Source organism: Marmota flaviventris, chromosome 3 (assembly GCF_047511675.1).
Source record: "Marmota flaviventris isolate mMarFla1 chromosome 3, mMarFla1.hap1, whole genome shotgun sequence".
NCBI classification, from domain to species: domain Eukaryota; kingdom Metazoa; phylum Chordata; class Mammalia; order Rodentia; family Sciuridae; genus Marmota; species Marmota flaviventris.
This window is the reverse complement of record NC_092500.1, coordinates 60791554-60807032: the sequence shown is the minus strand read 5'-3', so window position 1 is coordinate 60807032 and position 15479 is coordinate 60791554. Positions and strand designations below refer to the sequence as shown.

Here is a 15479-nt window from a genome sequence, read left to right as displayed (position 1 = left end):
TGTGTGTGTGTGTGTAGTAATTTGTAAAGGTTTTCAAGGGAACTGTGTCTGAAAATGCAGAATGTGATAAGAAAAACAGATTATTTTAACTAGGCCTCTGGCCTTGGGCTGGGACTTCATGGATAAGATTACATTTCAAAGATAAAGATAAGAAGTTATTAAATGGGCTCCATGGTACCAGCTGGCAGGGGAATTTAGGAACTTCTACCACCAGATACAATAGGTTTAATATTGAATAGAAAAGGAATTCGGGTACTACCTGGTGTTTTTTATGTAAATTTTAATGGGGAAATTAAAATTGTTGTTCAAGCAAATTCCATTACTCAGCTTTCTCCAAAAGACATCATTGTGTCAATTGTTTACTTGCCTTGTCATTCTGCAAGAAAAGATTTAGCAGCGGGGTCCCCAAGAAGTTCAGATTTCCAGGTCCCCACACAGAGCATACTTGGTTCAATTACTTAAGCAAGAGTGCCCTCTATTGGATCTTGAATGTAATTACAAAATTTTCAAGGGAGTTACTATCCAACCATGCCCCCAGCTTCTTTCAACTGCTAGAGCCATGAACCCCTGAACCCTGCTTCCTGGGCCTGAGCCTCAACAGAACAGATGAGAGAGAGAGAGAGAGAGAGAGAGAGAGAGAGAGAGAGAGAGACAATATCTCATAAAGACATAAAACATATTCCTTCTTGCTCCCCAGAAATAAAAAAAATCAACACTGTCTCTCAATGTTTGAATTACCTGCTACCTTACTATGCATATTATGTTCAAGGAGAGAAGTCACTATGCAACTTCTGGATATTCTACCTCTCTATATTCTCTTTTTAAAAATGCATAAGGATTCAGTGGTGGTTGACTGTTCTTCTTTCTTAATTTGTCATCACAATTGTTCTTTTCCCACATTATGAAAGACATGCTCTCTTCTCACTCATCCTCAGCCTTGCTCTATTACTATAACACAGGACCCACAGTATGAAATCCTAAGGGTACCAAAGAAACTATTCAAAATACTGATGTCCACGAAGACTTCTTTATTCAAAGTACCAATTTCAGTTCTTTTTTTGAAGCTTAACTTTCTATGCATTTTTTCCTTTAATTTCCAGTATTTTTTCTCATAGAAAAGGAGTCCAAGATTATAAATATATAAAACATAGTTTTATAAGACAGTAAAAAGGGTGGTGTACCAAGTTGGAACCAATAGAATATATTGTATTAATATTTTATTGATAATAGACATATTAATAAAATATTTTAATTTTTGTGAAAACTCTATACAAATCTCCCTACTTAAAGCAAAGAGTGATCTCTTCCAAATAATAACCAATTTGCCTTCATTGTTTACACTCTGGTGTAATGATTTTAAGTAAAGTGAGGTGTTACTTTTCAGTGAGTATTTACTGAACAGTTTCATATCCTTGTGCCTTAAATAATACAATTGGAAAAATTATATTCCATATTCAAATTTCTCTCTAATAATAATCCTTATGGGAATGTTTCTTCATTGTCATAATTTAGAGCCCCCTAAGATAGTCTTGTTTTGGGAACAATATCCCCATCCACCTGATTCAATTTGTTTCATGTTTTTATGGGATAATTTCCCTCCCCATCCCCCACCCCCACTGTCTTTCTCATTTGTTGTGCTGAGGCTCAGGCCCAGGAAGCAAAGTTAAGAGGTTCAGGGCTCTAGCAGCTGAATGAGGATGTGAGGCATGGTTGGGATAGTAGCCATTCTTTATTCAGAGATGGGAATAGCCCCCAGCCAGCCTCCCACCAACTCTCATTTCCTGAGTATTGGCACTTATGTAGTGAGCAGGTGGACTGGCAGCAGTTGTGTTGTTGGAAGTATGGTATAATAGTCAATCAAGTATACTTGCAATCCGGTCTCTATAATTTCTAAATGGTCATGGGTGTACATAAATAATTTCCCTAAATTTTATGTTTTAAAAGAGTAAACTGTTCATAATCATGCTTCTCTTTTCTATTATGATAATTAAATTAAATACATTTTATTAATAATTAGCATGGTGTTTCAGGTATATTAAATGTTCACACATGATAGGTTAATACATCATAATTAGTGATACTTCATAAAGGTTGAATTTTGCTGTTAATCTTCAATTCACTGAGGAAAATACTGTTGCACTCATTCTCAAATGGCAACACTATGCAGACATTTTATTTTTTTATAATTTTGAACAATCACCTTTAAAAATTAAGTAGAGTTAATATTTAGGTACTTGGATGCCTTTCTCTTAGGGATATAGTCATATGTTGGGAATATGAATACATCCCCAAAGGAATTATTCCTTGAAAGACTTATTTTGATATTTTGGAACATATAGATTATCTATCCAAAACAACTTGCTAGTTTTCAATATCTCCATCTTTGTATTGATATGATTATTTTTATTGTGAGTAACATAATAATATGTTATATCATCATGCTTGGAACAGTAAACCTACTGTTATTAAATAATAAAAATAAAAGAACTACTGGTGTTTTGTAGGTTGTTTTGAATGTTTTTAAATCTTTCCTGTTTTTCCTTAGGGACCCTGTCCCCTTAGACTCCTCACAGAGAAGCATTTATGCCTTTTAAATAATTGGAAACTAGTATTTGCTAATTTCCAGAGAACCATCTCAGTTATAGTAATCTTTATGAAGGATTTTGAGGTGGGATTAATTGGAACTATATATTTTCTTATAATTTATCTGGTGTTAAAAAGAAGATTTTATTAGAAATATTTATTATCCATTCCATAGATACTTTTATCTGTTCATATACAGGAGTTAGTGAAGAAAAACTACATTAATAAAATATTAAAATCTTAGTTCTTATTTGAATTAACCTGAGATATTATTTTATGTTAATTTTGCCAACAAAATTAAATATTGGTTTCAATAAGTATACTTGCCTTTCATTGTGGCTACTTGTTGGGGTTTGAGTGTGCAGAGTTTAGCTCCCTCAGGCCTGACATTTTGCAAGAGCTGTGGTTGTGATTTAGGTCAGGTGAGGCAAACCTCAGTTAGGAGGAGGAAACGTTCTCTTCCCCTTATCGCAAGTCACAAGTTCTGCATGGTTTGGCCAAGAGGAAGAAGCTTCCTGCATACTTATCCTGGGAACAGTACATTCTAAAGAAACAAATGCATCCTCGGGGGATTAGATAATGTCTACAAAGAACTTTAAGAGGGTACTTATCAAATAAACAGGAACGATCTGAATTTAGCTCTGTGTATCCACTGAGGCATGATATTTAGGCAATGTGGGTAATGTGATATTGAAGAATTGCTTGCTTTGTTAGAAGAAGTAGATAAAAGGAACTTGCAAATAAACCTCAGCATGCAGTTGCAATTGCTGCCTTTGCTCTGCATCCCCTGTGTCCTGGTTATTTCGCGACCCTTACCCAGGGACCCGAACGCTCTAGACGTTCACAGCTACTCATGTATTATAGAGAAAAAATATATCAATATATACTGATAAAGGTATGTAAAATAGTGATTTTCTTTTTCAAATATTTAGGAACGACTACACATACAATGTAAATTACTCAGAAATAAGCAACAGTTATTCAAACATGGTATTTTATCACTTCTATTTTTATAAAACATAAATAATTATTTATTTGCTATATTAATAATCCATGAATGCAAGTAAAGAAGTTTCACTTATGTACTTCCACCTGCATTTCTAATGCTTTGGTGTTTAAACCAAACATTGTACTGGAGAACTATGAAGGAAATGGTAATTATTTATTTACTGTCTAGATAAAGAAAATCTCAGAAATTTTAGAAGTCAACTAAACATAACAAAGTTGAAAGATATTTTTTTTCCTAAAGTATGACTTCACATGTTTAATTTTTTTTTAGAGAGAGAGAGAGAGAATTTTTTTAATATTTATTTTTTTTTAGTCATTGGCAAACACAACCTCTTTGTTTGTATGTGGTGCTGAGGATCGAACCCGGGCTGCACGCATGCCAGACGAGCGCGCTACCACTTGAGCCACATCCCCAGCCCAACACGTTTAATTTTAATACATTTTTTTAAATGGAAAAAAATAACGCTTTTGAAAGTTAATTAATAAATGCTAATTGAATAATTTTCTCTTGTTGAAAAAATGTTTCTTTCCTGGTTTTGAAATTACTCTGATATTCCCATTTAACCTTCAGAAATGCTCAATATGTTTTGCAGAAAAAGCAGATATTAGAACACAGGCATAGTAGCAAAGTGAAAAATACCAAATGAGATGAAATCAAAGAAGAAAGTCAAAGATTAGTGTATGTCTCTCTCTATGATCCACCATTTCCATCACAAGCTTGTAAACTGGAAAATTAATACAAGAGAGAAGAATCAGAGTTTTAAAAAAACTGAAAAAGAAAACAGTTACTAAAAAATGAAAATGATAAATAACATAAAGTTGGCTTCTTGAATTCATGTAAGTAATAAGCTAAATTATGTAGAAGGAAAATATTCTATATTCAGCAATATTTTTTTTAAAAAGTCTTCAGAATAGCAAAGATACTGATTTACAAAATTTGATGGGAAGAAATTTACTTTGAATATTTTAATTTAAAAGAAGAAAACATTTTATATTATAAAATGTTTTTTTTCCTATTTCAGTGTTCATGTTCTAAGCTCATTTGTAAATATCATTTTACAAATCAACTGCAAAAATTTGCTCAGGTTAAGAGGAAAATGAAGTGTACCATTTTTTAAAAATTGAAAACATGACTTTATACAGTTAGTTTCTGAATTTACTTATAGTTGCTACTTGCTATTATTAAATAAGTAAGCTTGAAAAAGTTTACATTGTATTTTATCATTCCCTTTGTTAGAAGAGTTACTAATAACTGCATGTTTTAAAAAATACAAGTGCACTGTAATATAATACCTCCCTACAAAATAGATTTGTTTTAAAGTGCTGTTACTTTTTTATAATTTTGCATAAGTTATAGCTATGAATACTATATGTAGGTATTTATAAAATACAGGATTCTTATAAAAACTTTGTAATTTTGTATCTAAAATATACTGGAATACTTTTATAAGAATATATATCCACTTCAAAATGTGTTAGTATCCAAATGAGTAAATTTATTCAAATAATTGCTTATTTTCAAATATGTTGTGTTCTATGTTTTACTTTTTTTTCCATTTTTATTGGTTAATACTAATTATACAAAATAGTGGGATTTATTATGTTCTATTCATACATGCACATAGCATAATTTGATCAATCTCATTCCTCATTATCTTCCCTAGTAACTTCCTCTCTCTGGTCTCCATTCTATTATTATTATTATTATTATTATTATTATTATTATTATTATTACATTATGATTATATGTATGTGCAGGATTTATCATAATAGTTTTCCACTTTAAAACCATACCACAATATTGAGCTTATGCATATTATGAGAGTTTGATAATTTTTTGAGAAAGATAAGTTTTATATTGTTTATTCTAAAAAAGGTTTTCCCTTTTAGGATTTAAAAAATATATTCATATTACTGAACTGTTTTATTGTTGTAATAGTTTGTTTCGTTTTTTAAAGAGTTAAAATATATCTTATGTCCCAATCAATTTATTTATTTGAATTTTATAGTATATAATTTTTCTTTAAAATCTTAATTAGTTATAGATTTCAGAATAGCACTGAATTGTAGTGGTGAGCATCAGTTTTGCTGTAGAGTTACTACTTGCTATTATTAAATAAGTAAGCTTGAAAAAGTTTTTAAGTTTTGTTAAAAAAAATACTTCTAAGACTTAATCAATTCTTAATGCCTTTTTTTCTTGATCTTGCTGTGCTTTAAAAGCTTAATATTGTTTTAATTAAAGAATCTATTTTACAAGATAAAATACAAAAGGACATTCTCTAATTTATTTCTTTAGACCTTTATACTAATGTATACCATAAAATGAAGATAAGTAATTACTAACTTTTGAATTATCATTGTATCATTTAAGCTGAAAATAAACTACCTAGTATGAAATAACATATTTTTCATAGTACTGGCAACATTGCAGCTTCTCATATAAAATTAAACCAAAAATGTTTTCAACTATGATTTAATATCGTTTTTTTTTTTTTTTTCCTGGTACATACAGCTATTAAGAGTATTTAGGCATTCCTACTGGCAAAAATCATTGGGGAGAACAGAGAAATTTTTTTTTCAACAACCTTAATGTATTTTGACACACAGATGCAAACATGTGAGTACATTCTCTCTCTCTCTGAGACTACCTTTACATATCTCTCTATCTATGTATCAATCAATCATATTGTATTGTGTATGGAATAGTATTGTATATAAAGCATCAAATGTATGTTATCTTGTTTTTGAACTTAATATTATAATTCTAAAGCTTATACATATTTTATATATAACTATATTTTCAACATTTTATTTGCAGCAAAATGTTTCATTGAAAATGAACATACTACGTTTTATTTATTCATCATTTGATAGTTTTATCTAGTAGTTTTGCATTTCATCCATGCAAAAGAAGATTTTTGTGTCCCTTTTCTAAGTCTTAGTTATTTGGACATTGCTAGCACCCATTATTTTTTTCTGTATTTATTAGAAGTATTTCAATAAAATGAAAAATATTTATTCTTCAATATATTCTATAGTTGATTAATAGGCCAATACAATGTTTAGAATTTATCAAAGATAGAAAATACATTTTTATTTAAAGTTTTAGTTTTCATTGTAGTTATTTTCTGGTTATTTTCATAGTTTGCCAAATTATACTTGGCTATTTCCTCAGAAAATTTTTACTCTACCTTTCAAATTCTAATTTCATTTTCATAAAGATGGCTAGGAGATGTCCTTATAATTTTATTTTAAATTTAAAAATTTGTTGTCTACTTTCACTTCTAAAATTGTCTTTTTGCTACAAAAAAGATGTATTTTTTCATTCTTTCCCCAGGAGTATCAGAGATTTGACTTTTCTATTGATTTTTTTCAAATAATACAAACAAACTTTTAAAATGCTAAGATATTGATCTTACTACATAAAGTGTCATTATTAGTATTTACCTAAAGAATATATTCATTTTAAATCAAGTCAATTACAGTTGCATCCCAGTTAATAACTATGAATTTTGTAGGAGTTGAAATCAGGCTTGTAAAATTTTAATAACAAAAAAGTTATTTAATGTGTCAATGTTATATCTGAATTTAGATACTAAAATAAATCAGCATAAATAATCCTTCACTTAAAGTTAGAAAATTTGTAGATAGAGCAATTATGCTACTGAAAAAAATCTAATGCTATATTTAGTAACATCAGCTTATAAACAGTGTATCACTAAACAAAGGTGCTGCAAATAGAATTTCTTACAATTCTCCCTTGTATTTTTCCTTCATTACATTTTAATTTTTTTAATATTTATTTTTTAGTTGTAGTTGGACACAATACCTTTATTTTATTTATTTATTTTTATGTGGTGCTGAGAATAGAACCCAGGTTCATTAGGTAACTGATTTCATAATAAAAGTGGGACATTTTATTTTATCCATAGGTTTCATATTTCTCAGCAGATTTCAGAGTCATGGAGCCCCTATCACACCTTTAGGGTTATATATACTTAATCTTTTTTAATTTTCTTAGATTCTACTTATATTTATTTTCTTATAATATAAAATAATACATTTTTTCTTGGGAAATTTTCATGTTTTCATCAGTCATAGAGAAGTGGCAAGAGGTACCAATAAGGATCTTAGAAATGTCACTTTAATATGAAATTTAAAGGATCAGAATTTAACTGTAGATATTCATTCACTTTACTGAAATGATTGTTTTCAGATGAAATTAAAAATTAATTGAATACTTTTGATTCTTGAAGCAATATTTTTATGAAATTATTTTTTTCAACTGGATATATTTATAATTTGTTACAGTTAACTGAGTTTGAATGAAAGGGTGAAAAAAAATCAGCTATTGTGTGTTTTGCAGATCAATTTCCAAAAGAAAGTTGACTTCCACAATGTTCTTAAAATCCAAATGAACAGTTTGTGTTTTTCTAGTTTCAGGTTATAACTTCAACACCTATGGAGTATTGGCCCATCAGAGGGAGTGCTTGGGAACATGGATCTTTCATGGATCTTCTTCTGGATAAATAGCTACTCAGGTAGTTTCTGATTTTTTTAAATTTGTTCTAATTAGTTATACATGATAGCAGAATGCATTTCAATTCACTGCCCAGAAATGGATAACAAGTTTTCATTTCTTTGGTTGTCATATTTTTTTTATTTCTAAAATTGATTAAAAATCACAAAAGAGGAATGAAGAACCATTCAAGACAGATAGAATTCATCCTCCTGGGATTGACAGATAATTCACAGTTACAGTTGTGATTTTCTTATTTCTACTTCTAAATTACATGTTGAGTAATAATGGGAAACTTGACCATCACTGTTCTCACTCTGCTGGATTCCCATCTCAAGACTCCAATGTACTTTTTCCTCCGTAATTTCTCTTTCCTGGAAATTTCATTCACAACTACTTGCATCCCCAAATTCCTAATCACCATTGTAACTAAGGAAAAGACTATTTCTTATAATGATTGCATATCTCAGTTGTTTTTTTTTTTTTTTTACATATTCTTGGGGACTACAGAATTTTTTCTTCTGGCTACCATGTCCTATGACCGCTATGTTGCCATCTGCAAGCCCTTGCATTATACATCCATCATGAACAACAAAGTTTGCCTTCAGCTTGTCCTGGGTTCTTGGGCAACTGGATTCCTGGTTGTTTTTCCTCCTCTGATTTTGGGTCTTGACTTGGATTTTTGTGCTTCAAATATCATTGATCATTTCGTTTGTGACATTTCTCCTATATTACAACTTTCTTGCTGCAGACACACATTTACTAGAACTGATAGCTTTTTTCATAGCTATGATAACACTCATTGTCACACTATTATTAGTGATTCTTTCCTATGCTCACATCATCAAGAAAATTCTCAAATTTCCTTCAGCTCAGCAAAAGAAAAAAGCCTTTTCCACTTGCTCTTCTCACATTATTGTTGTCTCTATCACTTATTGCAGCTGCATATTCATCTACATAAAGCCATCATCAAATGAAAGAGTTATTTTATGCAAATGGATAGCTGTGCTCAACACTTCAGTTGCCCCTATGTTGAATCCATTCATTTACACTCTAAGGAATCAGCAAGTGAAGCAAGCCTTCAGAGCAGGATTTAAAAAGATACTTACTGCTTTAGAAAAATAATACAATTTATTGAAATAACAAGAGAATATAATGAAACTTTGGTCAAAAATAAATTTGATCCATCTAGTTTAAGAATTAGTAGCTAATATATAATTATTTATGTACTTAAGCTGGCTAGAAATTTGAAACTATTTCTTTCTGAATTTAACTTTGTGTTTTTCAATAAGAAAACTGTATCGTGTTAGAAATTTTCTTTAAAATCATATTAAAATAAAATATATGAGGATCTTTGGTTGTATAATACCATGTAAAATGTTTTTAACTAAACTGGTCTTCTTAAGTAATTTTTAAAATATGTTTTTTGGGTTTTTTTTTTTGTTTGTTTGTTTTTTTTTTTGCTTAAAAGCCACTTTCTTTAAAAATCTGAGACAATCAAAAATTTGCATTATTATTAAGAGTTCTTAGAATGGCATATGGGAAACTTTAAAAAAAAATAATATACTCTTTTAAAAAATCATGCACAATATAAAGAAATGGTGAATCAGAGGAACCTCCCCAAGAACATAACAACTCCTTGAAACTGAATTAAAATAACAGTGCTCCAAGATATTTAGGTATTAACTCTATGGGGGAAATGATGCCAGACAACTTAGAGAGCTAGAAACCAGAAATAGCAGTTTCTAGAAAAGAAAGAGAATTAATAACATGAACAGATTGCAGCAGTCCTGTGCACATGGTTCAGTGGAGGAAGATAAGCTACTCTCCAAGGAGCCAAAAGAAATTCTTTCACTGAGTTTAAGACAAATAGGTAGTGGTGTTCAACAAAATCATAATATGAGCAGAAAATAAGGGCAGATATGATGAGCTGAGCTGGTTTGGAGGAAAGTTCCAACACTATTCAGTGAAAATGGGGAAGTGGCGACAGCTTAAAGTCTCCATTTGGACTTCCTGAATAGGAGACTAAAAATCTCTGCAGTTTATTCAAATAAGTTTACTTATTTTGACCTCTGTTATTTATCTTGTTCTTGATATACTTGCTTTCTGAATATTCAAGACCAGTCACTTAAGCTTTACTCTTATCAAAGAGCTCTTACCAGTCAGAGCTGAGAACAAACAAATTGCATCACACAGACTCTCTCACTAAGTGAAGTCAACACTTCTCTCTCACTAATAGGTCATCTAGGCATAAAATTAGCAAAGATGCTACTGCCGAAGATGGGTATTACAAATCAATGAACTTAACAGATGTTTATAGAATATTTCATCCCAAAACAGATGCTTACACTTCTTAGGTAGTTATGAAACTTTCTCCAAAATAGACCATATGTTAGGTCACAAAACAAATCTTACAAAATGTAAATAAATAAATATTTAAAAATAAAAAGATATAATCTCTTAGAGCTTATCAGATCATAGTGGTCTGAAAGTAGAAGAGAACAAGAAAAAAATTCTACAGGAACTACATAAACACCTAGAGATTGAGCAGTACAATTTTGAATAATGAATGAACCATAAAAAAAATCAGGAAAAATATTTTTAAAAACTTCTTAGACTCAGAAGCACGTTACAGGAATAGCAGTGTTCTGAAGAAGAATCCAGGAATTCAGGAGGAAAGCAGCCACTTGGTTCAAAGAAATAAGGAGGGAAACAGAGACAATGTTTAGGCAAGGCCTTGAACTTCCAAATTACAGGTCTATAGAGTCACAAAACAAAAGACTTCAAACTGTGAAACTGTGTATTCTAGCTTACAAACTCATATTGGATCTCCAGGTCTCTCTCACACACTGAAAGTAAGATAATGATCTCAAGACAGTGAAACAGGGAAGGCAAGGCAGTTGAGTTTATCTTGAAATACCCCTTTGAGTACAAGTGGACTAATCCTACTGGGGAATTCTGAGAACCAGGGTAAAATTCATATTTAAGAGTTCTTCTAGGGCTAGGGATATAGCTCAGTTGTTAGGGTGCTTGTGTTTAATCCCCAGCACCAAAAAAATAAAAAAATTCTTCTACTCTGGCTTCCTAAGTAGATAACAAAGTCAACTATTATGGCAAAAAAAAAAAAAAAAACCTGCAAAAACTAAATGAGATAGGTAACTGTGAATGAAGTCAATTTGGAAGCAGACTGAAACCTCATCCTATGCAAACAAGGAGTCTGGAGGCCTGAGTTAGTTGGATACCCAAACTGATATTTCTGAACAGTGAGGTGTGCTAATTGCATTCTCTTATCACACCATAATAATGCAATTAACTTGTATCACCAGTATGGGCTCTTTGTTAACACACATTTTATTACAAAGATGTCAATACCCCCAAGACCAGCATGTATTCTCTCTAGCAAGATTTGACATGTAATTGTATTTTTTCATGGATCTTCAACCTCTAGTAACCATACTATTTGAAAAAGAAATGTTTTCAGCATGAGGAGAAAAGAAGGAAAAATGGTTCCATCTAGAAAAATTTAACTGCTTTGCATCCTTCCTTCTTCCTCAGCAATTTAACATTTAGTGATTTTATTTCAGAAAGTCTTTGCTTCCCTCTTCACATATACTTGCTTACAACTCTGGTCCAACTTTCTTTCTTCATGAGTTTTTGTTATCAAGGTAATTACCTGGAGAGTTTGAAATCATTTCAGCAGACTCTAAAGAAAATTAGCAGCAAAGTTCGGTACTTGTATGGGTAGAGAATTTCCCATGATTCCAGCAACCTGGATATCAAAAATCTGTTTTGAAACACAGGTGGTAAACAAGCAAAGCCTGCTCTTGTTCCTTCCTATGGACAAACACATCTGCATACAAATTACACCCAGAATTGAATCACCAATAGAAGTTGCCACAATGATTAAAGAGCAAGAAGATAAAGGTGCCATGCAGATTGCTATTCGAATGTTCTTTCACTAAATAAATCAATAAATTCTTAGAATCAAATGTGAATAGATATAGAACATAACAGAGTCTCTGAGACATTTCAAAATTGTTTGAAGAGAAAAGTTTATAACTGTGAGTGCCTATGTAAAATAAAAACAACAACATAAACAAACCCAAAACTCAGAAAGATCCCAAATAAACAATCTCATGATGCGTCTCAAGCTCCTAGTAATACAAAAACAAACGAATTATAAAACAAATGAAGTAAGGAAATAATTAAGGTCCAAGATAAAATTAATGAAATAGAAAATTTTAAAAGTATAAGAAAATTTAATAAATACTTGGTTCTTTAAGGATAAACAATATTGATAGAACCTTAGACTAACTAAAAAAAGGAGAGATGAGATAAAATGAGAGATGAGAACAGACATACAATTATAGATGAAAAAGTACAAATCACCAAATACATCAGTGGAATCCAGAGTCTCTTTAGTTACTATTTGAAAACTTCTGGGAAATATTTAATATTATGATATCTTTTTGTTGAATTGCTCTGTTTACTTTGTGAAGGGAACTTCTTTGTCTCTTCTGATTAATTTTGGCTTGAAATCTGCTTTGCTGAATATGAGAGCAGCTACTCCTGCTTGTTTTCAGGCTCCATTTCCATGGAATATAATTTTCTGGCCTTTTACTTTCAGCCTGTGGAAGGCTTTGCCTCAGAAGTGTGTCTTTTGTACACAGCATATAGTTGGGGTTTCTTTCCTTTTTCTTTCAGTGATAAGCACACTGTAAATAGCTGCAAACTCTAACCTCTTTAATTTTTGAGTACTTTATGCATTGTTCCCTTGATCTTAATTTCAATTTATATTATCATTTCTATTTCCTTATTTATTCCTATTTTGCTCATTGTATATCATTGATAATTAAATATATATATATATATATATATATATATATATATATATATATATATATATATATTGTGTGTGTGTTTATTTAACTAGTTTTCCTATTTGTGGGAACTTAAAATTTGGTGTTCCAATTAACGTTCATGCATCTATTCTGAATTAGTAATTCACAATAAGTGATTTAATGTTTATATTGCTTTAAATTAAGTATATATCTTTTAAGTGGTGTTGGTCTGCTATATAAGAAAATAGCAACTAAATCTTTCCAATGATTGTGAAGATATCTTCAATTCTGATGAATCATAAACTCCTGTTGATATAATCTTTCCCAATATTGTAATAAGCTTGGAATGCATTATTTGGTTTAATATATTTTAGCATTTCTCTGCAAAATTTTGGGATTCTATTTTTTTAATTTTCATTGTTGCATTTATGCTATTCATTTTATAATTCATATTACAGTAAGAAAGTAGCTAGCACTATTGTCATATAATTTAACTCATAGATAAATTACACAATTTAAAATATTATTTTCTTTCCTTCCCTGGAGCAATATTATTTTCTCAATTTCCCTAACTCAGAAGTGGAGAAAAACTTAATTTCTTGGAAATTATATTTTTTTTAGTTTCCCATTGAAGGAAAACACAATGCATGAATTTGATTTGAAGTAACAAAGAGTTTAATAAAGGGGAGATCAGGATGAAATGTTAAATGTCAATGAGAATGCTAATTGGACTAAAATGTAGACAGAAAACAATGGAGTAAGTTAGAATCAGCAATAAAACAGTCACAGAATGTTTTATTTTCCTTTGATTCATCAAAACTTCTACTTCTTTGAGAGAAACACAATCTTCTTTATGGAGTCATTGAAAGAGAGTTTCACTTGTTTGTTCCTCAAGGTGTAAATGAAAGGGTTGAGCAAGGGCGCTACAGAAGTGGTGAGAACTGAAACTCCTTTATTTATGGCCACCTCCTCCTTTGCTGAAGGCTTGACATAGATGAAGATGCAGCTGCCAGAGGTGATGGAAACCACAATCATGTGGGATGAGCAGGTGGAAAAGGCCTTTTTCCTTTGCTGAACAGAGGGGAATCTCAGAATGGTCCTGATGATGTACGTGTAAGACAGAACCACACAGACTAGGGTAATAATGAGGGCAAACACAACCACAATGATAAACATCTGTTCTAACATCCATGTGTCTGAGCATGAGATCTTTAGGAGGGGACTTGCATCACAGCTGAAATGATCAATGGCATTAGAATCACAGAATTCAAGCTGCAGACCTACACTTAGGGGTGGGACAATAATCATCAAGCCAGCTACCCAACACAAGAAGACTAATAAGGTGCACACTCTGTTGTTCATGATGGTCATATAATGAAGAGGTTTACAGATGGCCACATAGCAATCATAGGACATGGCTGCCAGGAGAAAAAATTCTGTTGCTCCAAAGAGAAAAACAAAAAATATTTGAGTTGCACAAGCATTGTAGGAAACAGTATTATCTCCAGTTGATAAACTGTACAGGAATCAAGGAATACAGACAGTAGTAAATGAAACTTCTAGGAAGGAAAAGTTTCTGAGGAAGAAGTACATAGGTGTCTTCAGATGGGGATCCACCAGTGTGAGGGTGATAATAGTCAGGTTCCCTGTTACACTCAACATGTAGGTGAGCAACAGAAAGATAAAAAGCACAATTTGCAGTTTTGGGTCATCCGTCAGTCCCAGCAGGATGAAAATGGTTACTGCTGTGTGGTTCCTCATCATAGAACTTTGATATTTACCTAATCCTTGTGTAAAAGTCAAGATTTTTGAAAGAAAAACATATTCAAATTCTACAACAAAAAGGTGTGTATATAGAAGATCAGCAAATTAGACTATGTTTATCTTCTCTTTTTACATCGTAATCAATATTTGTACTATTCCAGTAGCCTTACTGAATTTTATGTCTACAAGTAGTGGAGATTTCCTTAAGGAATCATGTTATTGTAAAACAATCCAATGGTTTCTTTGATCTTTTGTTGCCCTCAGAATTTACAAATGTAGTTGATTTATCACATACGAATCATTATGTGGACTGGATTTCCATTTCTGTGAAATCTCAAGATTATTAGATTGTTAGAGTGGATAGAAAATGTACTCTAAAAATCAGAAATTTGTTCTTTTTCTGTTATATCCTTTGTGGCCACAAAAAAGTGTCTAATACATAACACGTGTTCACTAATTTTTGAAGAAATTATTTAATGTACCTTTATATAATTGTATTTCAATGTTTAAAAAAGTAGAGAATGTTTCAGATAACACTCATAGCTAAAAGGCTTTTACTGCAATGTCTGGAAGAGAAGAATTGCTGTGAAATCCTGATTGTAACCAAGGTAGTTTTTTATGTTTTCTTCTTTGTTTAATTTACTTTCCTATCTGTATCCCAAAACCATTTCTGTCACACGGACACTCGGTGATATACATTTTTGTCACACGGTGATATAACCAAATGTAATTAGTGATAAAGCCTTTTCATCTTTGTAATATTA

General features: G+C 31.2%; 2 pseudogenes; one reads left to right on the top strand and one right to left on the bottom strand.

The window, feature by feature from the left end:
- Positions 1 to 8283: 8283 nt before the first annotated feature.
- LOC114087575 (olfactory receptor 6C70-like) lies at positions 8284 to 9235 on the top strand (annotated as a pseudogene).
- A 4538-nt stretch (positions 9236 to 13773) lies between these two features.
- Positions 13774 to 14712, bottom strand: LOC114087431 (olfactory receptor 6C2-like; annotated as a pseudogene).
- Between the last annotated feature and the right edge of the window lie 767 nt (positions 14713 to 15479).